This window comes from Amphiprion ocellaris, chromosome 20, assembly GCF_022539595.1.
Source record: "Amphiprion ocellaris isolate individual 3 ecotype Okinawa chromosome 20, ASM2253959v1, whole genome shotgun sequence".
NCBI lineage: Eukaryota > Metazoa > Chordata > Actinopteri > Pomacentridae > Amphiprion > Amphiprion ocellaris.
Genome location: NC_072785.1, coordinates 25,382,669 through 25,399,382, shown reverse-complemented (window position 1 = coordinate 25,399,382; position 16,714 = coordinate 25,382,669). Strand labels below are relative to the sequence as shown.

General features: G+C 40.0%; 1 protein-coding gene across 3 annotated transcripts in view; it reads right to left on the bottom strand.

Annotated features, from left to right (window-relative positions):
• slc8a3 (solute carrier family 8 member 3) overlaps nucleotides 1-16,714 on the bottom strand; it is a 169,802-nt gene that overhangs the window by 35,702 nt on the left and 117,386 nt on the right. The gene's annotated exons all lie outside the window — the stretch shown is intronic.

The following is a 16,714-nucleotide window of genomic DNA, read 5'->3' as shown; positions in this document are numbered from 1 at the left end:
GAAAAAAACAGATGGCGCTGGTGCAATAAAAAAAAAGAGTATTAAATAGTTTAAATACAGTATAATAATAAAATTCATAATACTGACCATGCAAAAGGACAGTAAGGGGACATAAATCAAATTGCCTGTGCAGTTATGTGACACTAGCCAATGTATGAAAAAGCTAAATTTGTGATTTAACCATCAACCAAACTTCAGCAGTAAGTTTCTCCACATGCAACAGTAAAAATATCCAAACGCTAACAGGCTAACAAGCACTAAATCTACTGTACATAAACAAAAATGACCCAGAGCCACCAAGTGCTCATGTCAAAGCACATAGGCCTTTGGTACAGAACATTAAAAATAAGCTAAGCCACGCTACTCTATGCTAAGCTAAGCCATGCTAAGCTAAGCTAAGATAAGGTAAGATAAGATAGGCCTTTATTAATTCCACAGTGGGGAAATTCGCAGTATTTCAGCAGCAAAGATAGCACAGTTAAGGAATGTAGTACAAATTTTTTTTTTTAAATTAATTGAAACATAAATAAGTACAACTAAAAACAACATTATTGCACATATCAGTGGTATTGCATGGATTTTTTTGATGAATAGAAATACAGCGAGAGTATTATTATCACACACGTAAGTAGAAAACTAAGGAAATAGCATGTATTCTTGTGAAAAATAGATATTGCACATGGTTTTTAAAGTGCAAAATATTCACAATTCACAGAATGAAAATGCTGAGATGCAGAAATTTAAAAATACATTCATATGAATAGATAAATCCAGGGGACTGTAGGTAAGAAAAAGTGCTAGTAATATGCACAGTGTGCAGCAATGTTTAAACTATTTCCCTGTGAATGTGCAAAACTACAGTTAAGATAAGCCTTAATTATTCCCACAGTGGGCGAATTTGAAGTGTTGCAGAGGATAAAGCGCAGACTTCCTTTGTTATGATGCACCGAGGATGGAAGATTGAGGAGTCGAGGAGGCTGAAATTAGTGAAATGAGACGAGAATCACACTCTGAGGTGACCTCTGAGGTGCACGTCTGCTCAGAAATAAATCAAACGAGCAGTCAGATCATCGCTAATGAAACTGACGGACGTTCTCTGCTGCTAGAAAGCTGCTGAGCTCCTCCTCGGAGCTGCAGGTGTGTCGGCTGCAGAAGGTCATCGCTGACACCGACACTAATGAGGGCCACAGAGAAGCTGCCGCCCTGCTGGCCTTCACCTGAGCGTTCACACGGACCCGACGCTGTGCTGCTCATCCACGTCTCCACAGAACCCCCACACACCTCTCAGCAACAATTACTGCTCCTCATAACAGATGGTGAGGCCTTTCAGAGCGACTCCCCTCCACCTCCTCCTCTGTCTCTGTAGTTGACTGTGTCTTGTCTCCCTCCACCTCTTTTTTTTTAATGCTCAGACTATTTCTGTCGCTCCCTCCTCTTCCTCCCCGTCTTCCTCCTCTGCTCGAAAATTCAACAGTTCAATTTAAATCCATTACACCTAAGCCCCTGACAGAGTGTGGCATCCATGGCAACCGTTACCAGACAACAATCTCGGCGCGAGGAGCAACCGGAGGCATCCGTGGTGCCGTTTTGACGCAAAACGCTTGTGTCATTTCGCTAAGCGACAGGTTCCGTCCTTCAAACTCCAGTAAATCACATCAGAAATGAGACGTATTTGTTTAAAAGCAGCAGCGTGACGAATCAAACCAAGACGGGCCAATCTAATTTGATAACAATACGGCAGCAACCTTCCATTTGCCATTCCTGGTGCACGGCCGACCCCATGACCCTCCTGTCTGCTGAGCATGATGCTGAGCAAACGTGGATAAGGTTGCAGCAGCAGCAGCAGCAGCAGCAGCAGCAGCAGCAGCAGCAGCAGCAGCAGCAGCAGCAGCAGCAGCAGCAGCAGCAGCAGCAGCAGCAGCAGCAGAAGCAGCAGCAGCAGCAGCAGCAGCAGCAGCAGCAGCAGCAGCAGCAGCAGCAGCAGCAGCAGCAGCAGCAGCAGCAGCAGCAGCAGCAGCAGCAGCAGCTGCAGCAGCAGCTGCAGCAGCAGCAGCAGCAGCAGCAGCAGCAGCAGCAGCAGCAGCAGCAGAAGCAGCAGCAGCAGCAGCAGCAGCAGCTGCAGCAGCAGCAGCAGCAGCAGAAGCAGCAGCAGCAGCAGCAGCAGCAGCTGCAGCAGCAGCTGCAGCAGCAGCAGCAGCCCCACTTCAAGCCTCCGTCCTTGAAGAAAGAGTAAAGACACAGTAAATCACTAACTACTGTACAGCAGCTCAGTAATCACAGCACAGAAACTCAGCTCTGACCTCCCCACACGGAGGGCGGCGCTGCGGAAACACACTGCCATTGTCTGGATTCACGCAAAGTTGGGCAAACAATGTACAGAAAGATAAAGATGCACAGCGAAAATATGCAAGGTTATAATCACAATCAGGGATAATTAAAGGGACCGCTCGCGCAGCGCTTCCCACAATAACACTGCGTCACTGAATTACCATTTAATTGCATGTTGATACAATCAATGCTGCTTTGACAGTTCGGCTCGGCCCAGCAGCAGGAGGAGGGGGAAGAAACATCATGTATTTCTTCGCTATAATGGAATGACACTGCAAAACAAGACATCTGCCTTTTGAAACAAGTGACAACTATTCTTGGAAAATGATTGCTGCCATTAGCGCCACGCTCATAATGGAGTATTATTGAGGTTAGGAGCTATGTGGAAAACATATTTGAATCCTAAAGTACAATCCTGATGGTTTTCATGACATCAAGTCTGGTTTTTGATGCTATTTTTAAAGCTCAGTTTTCTGTAATAGCTATTTCATGTAGATGTGCTTCTGAGATGCAGTAACTTCTGTTCAGTTTGTTATTTTTGTGTTGGATTCAGCTTCACTCAGACAGTTTTCATAAAGGCGACCAGACTGAGACCTTTACACACTGACTTGGCACAGAAACTAAAATCTTTTTACTTTTTTGGCAAATCTCTGGAGGCCAAATAGTCAATTTTTCTGGTCACTCACTTTTACCATCTGCTTGTTTTTTAACACTCATACACAGACTTTTAATAGAACCCTTACTGAAAACAAAAACCTTATGGTTGTTTCTGTTTTTTAAATCACTAATATTACAATCTAGACTATATTAGGCTTAGAATTTAACTCCAATTCAATGTTTATGAGTCTAGGCTTCAACAAGCATCTCAATTAGTTGAATTTCCATTATTAGTCAGATTTTTGATTGATTTGATGGGTTTGATTAATTTATTACTTCATCCAGAACTAACTTCATTCATTAATTTCTGTATTTCTTCACTTATTTACATATTTAAGTTTATTCATTGTATCACTTCTTACTTCATTTTTAGAATATCTCCTTTTTCATTCATTTTGATTTCTATTTGGCCCTTTACTTCTATATATCTATCTATTTTATTAATAGATAAATACATAGAGATAAAGGTATATTTTATATTTTATTGTATTGTATCAAAAAGTCATCGATATAAGCCTGATTGTTTACTGTTGACTCTAGATGATTTCAAATTTGGGTTTTCAAACTGAAATGTTCATAACAAAAGTGTTCAAAAGATAGGAAATTGGTGACTTTATTGTGAAAAGGGACATAAGCTTGAAATGCATTGAAGACAGATCAGTACAAACTAAGATTGTTAATTAAACTGCTTCTACAAAACAAGAAGAAGGTAATTTTCTGCATTTTACCTCAGAACAACTATTTTAAATACTGCAGGTAATGAGACAACAAAAGGAGAAGCCATCTTGAGCTGTTAGGTAAAGAGCTGCCAATGCAGAAATACCTTAAACCTGCATCTTTTTTGCTAACAGGCTAACAAATACTAAATCTACTGTGTTACTCTCGAACATAAAAATGACAAGTCCCGAAGAACTGTTTAAAATACTGCAGGTAATAAGGCAACAAAAGGAGATACCATCTTGAGCTGTAAAGAGCTGCCAATGCAGAAATACCTTAAACCTGCACTTTTTCGAACAGCCAGCAGGAGGCGACTGTTCTGGTTGTAGAAAGAAGTCTAGTTATATAGAAACCAATGAGAAAATGAGCCTGTCTCTTGCTTGGTTTGTTACCTCAGTAAACATTTTCCTGACGAATTTATGGCCTCCCTTGCTAGTTTTAAGTCTCCTTCAATACAGCATGATGTTCATTTCCATTCATTCATCTTCAGTTGATTTAAACTCAGAGTACATTGAGGTATGAAGGCCTCATTTACAATACAGCCAAGTAAAAGAACAAAAGATGAAACCTGGATAACAATGACATTTTTAAAGGCAAAGTCAGTAAAATAAAAACAATAATTAGTGCATTTAGGTTTGAAAAGTAAATAAATGAACTAAAACAAGAACAGCTGGAAGTTAATAGGATTAAATTAAAAACCTAAATTGCCCAAAAGATAAAAATCTGTCGAGTTTCAGACTGTTTTGCAAGTTAATCCAGGTTGCAGGTGCTCTGTAAATAGAACTAGATTGACCAAACCTCGGTGAAAACATCCGGTACCTGCGGCATAATTTTCATTCCTGATTTTGTAAATGAATGTCCAATTTAGAGTAGAATAGACAATAAAGCAGCACGTTATAGGGTGCAGTATGGCTGTCCAACTTATGTGCAATTTCTAAAGACCAAAAATCAGCCGTCCACAAGCCAGTGAGTGAGATCAGTTTGGCTACATCAATGTTTTTACTCAATTTAGGTGTATAAAGCATGAAATGAGATGGCAGCTGCTCATAAATGATGGAAAAAGTCTAATTGCTGACTGAATTTCTTCATTAAAATCACACGGTTTTGTTTGGCTGCTCTATAAACAGATATATGATCTGGAATTCTGGTGTGTTTCTAACAAAGCAGCTGTTTTCTGCAGCAACAAATCGCCAAATCTCACCAAACCCACCAGGAATCTGAAGTCTTAAGGAATCACGTCAACTTTGAAACGATGGTTTTTCAATCAAACGGAGCCCAGTTATGTAGAAAAGTGCGTTAACTCTTTATAACCTGCATTATCAGGTCACCGCCTGCCTCTGACATTCCTCCCCGTGACCCCAGAAAAGAAGTGGCGCTTTAATGAAGTCGGGCTCTGCGAATGCATGAATAGCGCCGGGCTGAAATTTGAATTAAATCTATTCATCCGTGCCAGCGTGATTTCTCTGTGGTGCCGAGGCAACCGGAGGCCTTCTGAGTCGTGACATTTGTGCCATGGCTGGTGGAGCAGGCTGGGAGGTGAACACCCATCTGCCTGTATCCCTGACCACCAATTCCACGCCCGGCGCAACGCATCGGCTTCGACTGGAATGAGAAAGATAAGAGGGGGAAAAGAAAGGCGTGCAGTGTAAGTCTGGCGTGCCTTTGTGCAGGAGGAAAAAGGGGAAGACACATCTCCAGATTTTGCAAATAAACCACACAAACAAAGAAAGCAGTGAATCCTGCAGGTCACCGGTGATGCAAAGTCCTCGAGGCGTATTTTATGATTACATTATGATCTTTACTTAAACCCATTTCCTGCAGCGGGGGAATAGTATCAGTGTCACACCGTTCTAATTTCAGAAGTCTCCTGACATATTAAGGTAATCCCTCTCAGACTTCAATATTAATTGTGTCATCTGTATTCAAAGAGAGCCTCGTGCACTTTGAAAAGAAGCTGAGAACCAACCTGGAGACTTTGCTGACAACACTGGAGGTATTTAGCAGATTTTTCAGAAGAGTGGTGGCCATAAATGCTAAAAAAAAAAAAAAAAAAAAACTCCACCTGGACTGATGCAAGTTCACAAGGCAGGTGTGCAACATGCAACACAGATCCTCGGCAATTAAGACGAGAGAAAATAGTGCATCAGAGATGTTCTCCGAGCCTCGTCTCATTGCTCAAATGTCAAGGCGGTAATTTGGAGGAAGACAATGCAACACAACCCTCAAAGCACTGAATTGTCTTTCCAGCGGCGCTAATTGACTCAGCTTTAAGACCTACTTCTGCACAAGTGTATTGTATCGCGTGTGTGTTGCAGGATTTTCGTGTCGAGTCGGCGTTCACACCACAGATCATCACACAGCAAATAACTGGGGCTCATCATCGCTCCGCGGAGCTCGTGTTAACTCATATCTGAAGTCAAATCTGACCCCAATTTGAACCAAGATAATGATCAAAGGACAAACACGCTGCTGAGCTCCAAACACTATTTTATTAATTATTGCTGCAGTGCAATGTTTCAATCATTTCTGCAGGCACTTTTTCAGCTCATGGTGTGGTATTTATGGTAGGTGCCTCAGTTTTGACCAAACAAATGTCCTAAATCTGATTTCTCACTGATGTTTTTGTCTTATCTCATTGTTCTCACAGCTAATGCTAACCCTGCTCAGCTGTTAAATGTGCAAATATGAAGCTCAAAGCACCAATGTGAAGGATTTAAGAGGATCTATTAGCAGAAATGGAATACAGCATTCATGCTTGCATTAGTGTACCTGTACCTCAGTATATTGTGTTTAGCTTAGAATGAGCCCCTTGTATCTACGTCTGGAGCAGGTTTCTCCTCTATTAAGCCCATAATGTTGAGCTGTTGTGTTTCTATAAAAACACGGAGCAGACAAACCAAACATTGGCTCTAAGTGACCACTGCAGGTTCTCCTACATGCTTGGAAATTGAGGAATATTTAACTTTACAACCTCATAACTCTTACTGTCATCCTGTATCATTTATTCCTGTGCAAAAACATTTTCTATCAAACCTGTGCAATAGCTGTATCTATGTTCAGTGCATAATTATGGTGTCATGATCAACATTCAACTCTATTTGTTTAGATTTTTTTTGTGTTTTTGAGGTTGCTTTTAATGGAACAATCAGGACTATTTTCCTTAATCTTGTTGTATTATGTACAATACAATGGCAATAAAGGCTTTTTGTTGTCTTCAATTGTATTATATTCTATACAATGGCCCTTTAAAGCAAAGTTACAACATTAACACTATTAATTCAGTCATAACAATGCTATTATGGTAAATAGTGCACCTTTTTCTAATTATTTAATGTGCTTTTCATTCTTACCTTGATGTCTACCGCAGGTGAATTGTTTGTTCTGTAATATCATTGTCATATTTTTGCTCTGCTCTTTGTCAACGTGACTTTCCTGCCAAACAACCAAATTGAATAGAGTTAAAATATCAAGTTGCTTCCAGTTGCTAGTTAGCTTAGCTCAGCTTAGCATCAAGACTTCAGTGAGGCAACTAGTCGATGCTCCAGGAAATTATTTTCCCCAATCAACAAATACTCGTGAACATTAGATGACCTGATGGCTGAATGTTAAAGGTTGTACCAAACAAATGCTGCTGGCAGTGAGCCTCCAGTTTGATTCATGGCTAATAGACCTTGACAATGTGTTGTTTCAGCATTTTTCTTGGCTAAGAAACGACCTTTATGGGGTTGACTATCCACAGCAGTAAGCATGATCAGTCTGCACTCAATAAAAGCAATGAATCTTCATCTATTTATCCACTATCTCTTGTTTATGGATGGAGGGTTTGACATTTCTGCTAAACAGGACATTTCAGATGTCTTTCTCCCCAGCAATGTTTTCCTGGTACTTCTAGGGGATGGTGAAGTCTTCCCAGATGAGATGAGCTATGAAGTCACCTAGCTTTAAGTCTATCAGAAGGTTTGCTCCTAGTTGGACGTGAAAACTGTGAAAACCTCCACAGGACGGTACCCTGGAGTCCTCTGAATTCCCCCAAAGAATCACCATCCTAGCAGGGTGGAGCTACATCATTGGGGGTAATAGTCACTGGTAGGGTTTCTAAAGGAACATTGGAGGGAGCAGACCAAAAGAGATTGTAAGACTGCAATGAAATGGCAAACAATGGGCTGCCTAATGTGGCCCAGAATAGGGAAACCAGAGGGGAGCTCACTGGCAAGTGTTTGGCGGTTGAGTCTTGACTCATGAAGCTCAGCTGGGTACAGCTACATGGAGCCACCACCTACAGATAGAGGTGTTGAACACCTGCAAGGAAACTAGGTGTGATGACTACTGGTGTTGCACGCTGGTTAATCTGATTAGGATGCAATGCGTCTGTGGTACCCTATCTGACAGAAATCTAGTCACTTTCCGGTTATTTTTGAAGCATTTAATGAACAAAAATGTCTATTATGTTTGAGTAAAAGAACCTGCAACAAACACAACTTCTTTTAACTAAAATCTCTTTGAAAGGGGCACAAAAACTTCCACTATGCAGTAAAAATGCTGTTTTCCCTGCTCCCTTCCTCACACCTTGAGTTTATCACTACAGTGTCGATGTAATAAAGGTAAAAGCCCCCAAGAACAACTATCTCTGATCAGAACCCCATGTAAAATGATAACTTGTCCTTTATAACATGTAGATATTAAATGCATGTGGCATAAAGAGTCAAGAAACAGTGAAGATTTTGAAAAAAGCAGGAAGCTAATTGGGCATGGACCAAGGGACCTCTCAGGGTGTCCTATGAGGTCCTGAACCAGGACACTGGCAGTGGATCCTTTGGGTACTCTGGGTTGTGTTGCGGGGCCTTGGTGAATCAAACTTTTTCCACTGCATCCTGTTGATGCTCGATCAGAATGGGGTCTTGGAAGTTTTGGTCAAATCAACATCTTGGGCGATTGTCGTGTTTCTCAAGATGTTTCTGATTGTTTGAAGTTCTTGCGATGTGGTGGGTGCAATATCCTGCGGGGGTAGGCCAATGACATTTGGGATTGTTATTTGCATGAAGGAGTGTTCTTGTTTTGGGACAATGCTTATTTGAGTGTTTAAGTCTCATCAACATGGATGCCAAAATCCAATGTTTTCCAGCAGAACACCACATAGTACCAATATGATCAATGTTATTCACTTCACCTGTCCGTGGTCATAATGTGGCTGAGTGGGATATAAGCAAACACATGCAGTACATTTTTCTAAATACCTGTGCATTTGATAAAAGATGTAACAAAGAAATTTTATATTCAGGAACTTATTTGAGCTAATAAAGCTGCTAGCTGTGGCGTTAAATTGACCAAAAATTCAACTAACTCTAAGGAACAAAAAGCCAACGGAAGTAGTTCTAAATTGTTAAACTCAGGATCCGATTGCAAACTCCATCAAGATTTGATTTAGTGATGCTACATTTTCCCCATCAAGCCAACCCCGAAAATATTTCTGTGCCACTTGAGGTGAAATCCAGATATTCTCACTAGCCTTCAGTGTCAATCCACCTCCACCATCATTCAGTTTTTCCGGCTTTTCCTAAACTACGCTGCAGTACCGAAGCAGACTGAGGTCTTGGGGTCGCGTCCCTGAATCTCCAGCCAACAGGTGGTGGAGGTTGCTGCTCCTGCTGGGGAGCGACAGCTGGTCCCCATCGCTCACTCACCAAGGTCTCGCTGCTTCCGCTGTCAGTTGCGGAAAACAAGGGCAGAGCTTGATGAGCCTCTGGAAAACTGATGGTGGAAGCGCCAGGAGACAGCTAAAACGGCAGGTATTAGCAGATTAGCGGCTCCTGTGTGTCATTAGCCGAGGTAATAATGAATTGCTTTGTGGGAGGTTCTGTTGTTTAATGATGCGTATGATGGCATAAGCCCTCGTTAAGCGACATATCAGGCCTATATTGACGACAATTTAATTGAGACCCGCGTAAAATGTGTCATTTGATCAGCAAATGGCGTTTAATCCATATATCTGGGGAATACCGTTTACTGTGTCCTTGTGACTGCTGTCACTCGTTCTGTGTTTGTCTGTTCAAATTGTAGAAATACTTTTATACCTTTCCCCGGAGACGTGGGGAAGCAGATGTGACTTTATGTGCTGGAGCTGCTGTGGGAGGTTTTACTGTACAATCAAGTAAATGGCAGCGTAATCCAGCAACCCACACAACGATACAGACCAACGATGCTACTGTAGAAGACTTGTTTTCTAATCGGGATGAGTTTTACCCTCTGAACTTCACATTTTTACTCACTGTGGGCTCATTTTTTACTCCAATATAAGATCCAGTGCTTGGAATGGAAACAGCACAACCATGGACACAGATGTAATTCTGTAAGTAAAACTAAACAAACTAACAAAAAATATAAAACTAAATAAAAAAAATATTTAATTTAATGAAACAAAACAAACTAAATAAAATAATATAAACTAAAACTAAACAAATAAAATAAAACCAAAGTCAAATAAGATAAAATAAAATAAATTAAAATAAAAAAAACTAAATAAAATGGAGTTTCCTCTATTATTTATTTTGCAATTTTTTTTTTCAAAATTGGAATCAACATGTACAACATTTTCCCAAGTTCCTACAGTTTTTAAAATCACTAAAAAAAATGGTGGCTCTCCATACTGTAGATATTTGACATTTTTAATTTGTTTCCATACTTGTCTCCTATCCGAGCTATATGAACACAGCTTGCAGTTCAGCCCAACAGTCCCTGAATTTTTCTCACCTGTTGGCTGGACACATCTGAGTCACTAAAAGCTTCAGAGTTTCCATAAGGAGCACAGAATTTTTTGGTTTTACAGAATCTGCTTGAGGCCAACTATTCATTTTTAGTGAATTTTAAAATGAAGAATGTTGAATAATGTGATTTTGATGAATTATCCAAACTTTAAGCTGAGATTTAGTTACATTTTTCAAGGATGAGTAGTTCTAGGACCATTGGAAAGTTCAAAATCCACCAATTCTTTCTGTTTTACAGTTTCTGACTCTGATAAATGAAGTAAATGGATACTTTTTAAATAGACAATTTGCCTCTCAATGAACATTGCTATAAACCCACACAGCAAATGCTGCTTGTGAAGGTATTTTCTAGAAAATGTGCAGCAGCCTTCGTCCTCCAGACAACCTGTCCTCCAGACAAAGTGAACTGAGGTCAAAATTATGCTGAACAAAATGATCTGGCGTCTGTTGTGTTGTGCCACTTTGCTGCCTCGACATTTCCACACTGTGAAACGTTTCAAGGTGGATGGCTTGATGTGAAATTAGTCAGACGTATATGAATTTCTATCGTGTTTTACGGTGCGTGTGCAGCAGACGTCATCTCCTTTCTGGATCACTGCGAAACGTGAGCAGCTTCCCTCTGACCTGCTGGCTCCTCCACTGGGAGATCCCCAGTGCCATCTGTAATGGCTGGTGGGGCTGGTGATAAGGAAATTGAGTCTTTATCTCAGCCCAATTAGGCAGCTAATTGATTCAATACCAGTCATTTAGGTTCCTCCAGGCCCACGATTGAGCACTTCAGCCCTCTGAACAGACGTCAAGCCTCCGCAGGGGTGAAACCAGGGAAACACTGACCCTACTGAGCCTGCAGATTATAATCTGGATGGAAACTGTCTAAAAAGGTTCAAATATACACCAGGGATCAGTATGATGAGAACATTACAGTCTTACATTAACTAATCACCTAATTTATTAAACAAAATATATATATACAGCGAGTAAATGTGTTTAAAATGAGAGTACAGTATCCAATCTGTGTAATCCCAGAATATAATGCACAAACTCCTCAAAAAAATCAAGATTTATAGTTGTAATTTCAGATTTGCATTAATATTTTCACTAAATCAGTGTGCCAAACCACCTGGCAGCTTAAAGAAAAGCAATTGTATGACTTCGTGTTGTCTAAAACCACTATTTTACATTCACGTTACATATTTCCAGCACTAAGATGAACTACTGAACCCACATTTCCAAGATAAGAGCAGTGCTATTTACAGTGGTGGAGGTGGCCTTTTTCATTTCCCATGGTACTAATCCAGCCGCTAGCTTTCCATTTCACTGTTCTGAGGAAGCAAATAACTTTTTTTTCCCTTGACATGCAGAGAGGAAGAGATTCATTTGAGGTCAAATGCGGGTTGACTGCTAACAAAGAGATGATAAGCTTGACTTTTAGAGCCACACAAAGGGCGAGTTCACCAAACTCACCCAGTCACAGAGATTTATGCAGCTCCGTGACCCCGGCAAAGGAAACGTAATGAGCTCTAAGTTCAGCCTCTTGGTTCCATCAGGCTGCAAAAAGCCAGATATTCTTCATAAGGTGGTGGGATGTAGGAAACCATGGATGTGTGTGCTGGAGGCTCACATGACAACTCGAGTGGTTGCATCAGGTTTCATGTGGTTGTGATGGTAAACCAAACCTCAGAGGGACGTTTCATTAGGATTTAATACTGCAGTATCATGGTGTTACACGTAAATCCTTCCTACTCATGCACACATGCAAGAGAACCAAATTTATATCCAGATGCAGCCGTCTAGTTAGAAATCCAGTCTAATTTTACTTCGAGAACACAAAGATGTCATCTTTAACTTGTGAACCATTATAAAAAAGAAAAATCTACATATAGCCTCCACAGAATGATTTTTCCAACCCAAGTTGCTCCATTTAAATCATTTTTACGTTGCTCAAACTATCCAGATTTTCACAATAAAAGCACTACGTGTTTTTTTTTTTTTAAATCATATCCTGCAGCATCATCTTTTACATTTGTCTGGAAACCGCAGCTCAAAAGCATCAGCAATGCATTATGGGACGACACAGTGGAGCAAAGGCTGTGTTTCAGTATAGTATTGCCATTTAGTCTCTGGAAGGTGTCACATGCAGATCGACTTATTGCTGCCACAATTAAAGCACATTTCAGGCTAAACCAGGTTGTTCAGCAGTGCAGTGGTTAGAAATATCAAGATTTAATCACGACATGAGTCTGGGGCCTTTCTGTGTGGAGTTTGCATGTTTTTTTCTTGCACTTGAGCATGTTTCCTTATGTTCATTATTCTCTCTAACCACAAAGACATTCAGCGCAGTAATTAGTTACTTTGCTAAGTAACTGATTTGAGAACAGTTAGTCCCTACCAAGCAAATTATAAGTTATTTTAACCATATATTTTACTTTGCATTTATCTACACTAACTTTAGACTCTCCTGAGAAAAGTGCAAGCTGTCAAATGTTACTTCTTGTTAAAGTTCATTTGGAATATGGAGCTTTTGTCATTTTATTTAAAGAAAATAACAAGACGGTGTAAAATTGTAGAAACTGATGTTTTTTTTAATATGTCCAAGCTTTAAACCTGTATAATGTCAGTCTACAGTGCACAATAATAAAAAAAAAACACTTTTTAAACTTCAGATTCATAATATTTTAATTATCATTTTCCTAAATCTACATGCCAAACCATCTGACTGATGTTAAAACAAATTAACAGCATGGCTTGCTGTTCTCTAATAGCAGTATTTTACATAATACTTTTGCAAAACAGGGTACAAACAGCATATATCCATGCAAAAAGCCGCCCAAAAAACATGATTTTTTGCAAGAATTTGTTTTCAATACAGAGAAATTAGTGCAGCATTGCATATTTTATTCACTTGCCAATGAGTTTGTCAGGCAGCAAGTTGCCCCAGATAGAGATCCCTGATGCAGTTAGCAAGTTTCAGCAGGTGAATTACTGTGTTTACTCTCAGTTAAACTACCAAAATTACACCATTTATCAAAAGACAGAAACTGCAAAAACAGAAAGAATGATGAGATTTTCAACTTTACCTTGTAGCTATGGCTGTGCTGTTTCCATAGAGGGGCAGGACTTTATATTGTTGAGAAAAATGTGACAGAAACAGAAAAAAATCCCTTGAAACTGGTTAACTCAACATAATTTAACCTCAAATTAACTCACCTTCCCTCAACTTTACTCAGCGTATCTTAAAATAACCCAGTTTCGAGCAGGAAGGCTATTATCAGACCAATTTTCTTATCTAACAGGGTCCGTTCTTCCTCACACATTTATTATGCGAGGCGTGGTTTCTGTCGTATCTGTACGTTGTCGCTGCAGGAATCTCAGCCCTTTGACACCACCAGTGTTAAAGATCCCAGGGGGGAGTCTCTCTGGATTGGTTTCATTTTACAGGCTTCTTTCCCAATAAAGTGATTTAACTGACGGTATCCCCACCGAGGATCTTTCACTTTATTGAAATAGAGCATCTGCAGTTCCAAAGGCACTGCATCCACAATACATTCACTAATACAACTGTACCACCCACAGATGCCATTACTCTCATCATACACTTACTTCTACATTGACTTTAACTGATAAAAACAACCAAAAATTATGCTTCTGTACAATGAAACTGCATTTTTGTTTACATTTTGAATGAAAACTACAAAGGTAAGACTGTGTCATTGTTGTCCAGTTTGAAGGTCCACATAAGGAGTTTGTGTAGATTCTCAGTCTTTAAGGTCATAATAATCCTAAATGCTTCAGTTAAATGCAACTAAACTTGTTGTTTTGGTTCTTCAAGATGTTTCACGTTTAATCTAAAGGGCTTCCTCAGTTATAACTGACTGATGAGGGGTTCCAGATATTTACCTTTATCCATAAATCACATGGTTAGTGGCCATTTAACAACCTAACGTGGCCTTAGATGCCTCAAGGTGTAAATAATTGTGAAACTACTTGTGTTAGGAAATGAAGACTGCATTATAAGTACCTGATAAGTGGTGTCATAGATCACCTTCCTCTGTTTAGAGATGGCATCATTCAGTCCTGTCTCAAAACGCTTGTCTTTTGTCCAGAATGTGGACATTGTTGTCCTCGAAGGAGTGTTCCTCGTCCTTGACATGTAGGTGGACACTCAGTCTTGTCTCCATGAAATTACGTTTTCAAACAACTAAGCTGCGTTCTCAGTTACGTTTCACAGAGAATGAAATTCGGATTGAAATAAACATAGTTTCAATCTGTGGGATTGGTAGGAAAGGCAGCCAGTTTACTTTTGGTTTTTATTCCCTTGTTACTAAAATTATGTGCTAAGGTTTAAGAAAATATCACATTTGGTTGATATTTTCATAAAAAACATTTTAGAACATTGGTTGAGTGTAGGCGCCAATATTACTTTGTTAGCTTTTGGAAAAATATTTATATTTGGGTGAAAATACAACAGTATTTATAGCTTATTGAGCAATTTCTGGATCACCAGAAGTAACATTCCCATGTAATATATGATAGATTAGCTGAAAACAGACAGTAAAGCAATAACAGAAACAGCAAAGACATGCTGATTTGCTTGTGATTTGTCACAAGCATAAATAAGAAAACAAGTCTCCCTCAGTCCAAATCTGTGCAGTTTAGCTGTACAGGAATGTCATTTTTGGGATGCAGAGCTATATTAGTTTAATGCTACAGATGCTACTTCTACTGCTTCCCCTACTGCTGCTAACGATGCTAATGTAACTAGAACATGCACAAACAATACAGCGTCTGTTGCAGCTCCATCCCAGCACAAAGCTACTTCTGCTATTGCTAGTTAGCCTCATAAATGTTAGCCTAAACTGCACTATTGCTGAGACGACCATGAGCAGCTTTATATTTAAAATTTTAGTTGAGTGCCGTATTTAATTTGCGTCTCAGATTGACTGAAGGCAAATCTAATTCTGTGCACAAGTGCACCAATAGTTAAATATCTGTTCAACTCTCATTTTTATTCAATATAATAACAGCATAATGGAGACATCGTCCAAATCGTAACGTCTAAAGTGGCCCATTTGAGCTTCATCTGTCCTGGCGTTTGGTGCTTCGGCCTCCACAGTACGGCCCAGCAGCTCATTTGGAAGTAATGAACATGTGTGCGAAATAAAAAAAGGCTGGAAGAAACTCGGCGGCTGCAGTGGCCTCAGATGCCACGAGAGGCGAGCGAGGCGGCTGGCGGGTGGCACATTTCCCCACACCAGGCATGACTGGAATGGGAAGCGGCAGAGTGGGAGATGGATTACTGCAGGCTGAGGGGGGCATTAATCCTGCAGCAGCGCATGCACAAACACGCGTGATAATATAATACAGTCCCACCTTCGCTGTTCCTCCTCATTCAGGTTTATGCACAAGTGGAGGAAACGCAGCGAAGTGCACGAGGCCACACAACACAGCGCTGCACATGAGCGATGACGCTGCCACACGCCGCTCTGTAGCACACTTTCTGCAGTGTCATTTGAAGGTCCCGTGTTTTCAAGCCGAACCATTCCTCAGAAACATTACAGCAGCTCGTTCCGTCCTTCCTGTCGTCTTTTTCCTCAGCCTGCCCGTTCTTATTATTTAACACAAGTGGGTGCACTTCAGATCTATCTATAGCAATTCACAGACTCTCAAATGCTCTTCATTTAGGCAATGAATGATGCCATTTACATTAACATCAAAAGAATAATAATCATCATCTCAGCTGGTGTCTCTGCGATTCTGCAACTAGAGCTGAAAAATCTTGGTCTTTAATCAATTGTTAATCACCTGAAAATTAACTGACAACTATCTTTACAACTAATTAATAGTCTTTAACTAAAAAAAATGGCCACTAATGCGAGGATTTGCTATCTAATATCACTGTAAATGTCATCCTCAAGAGATTTTGGACTTTTGGAGGGACCAAAGCAGGATTTGTGGGACGTTGCTTTGGGTTTTTGAACTTGTGACGGTCATTTGCCACAGATTTTGAGCATTTTGTGGACTGAACAAATACTTGAATATCCATCTGAAACCCAAAACTTCCCAGTCGGGATAGAAAGGCATGTTGTCTTTAAAAAAAAAAAATCTGAGTTAGAAATGAAAAAAACAGAAAGAATCACCAGATTTTTTTACTTTCTGATATTTCATTAGCTATCAATCTGTGATGTGGAAAAATGAAAAAAAAAATCTACCTTGGAATTTGTGTTGTTGAATCAAAATCACATTATAGTACG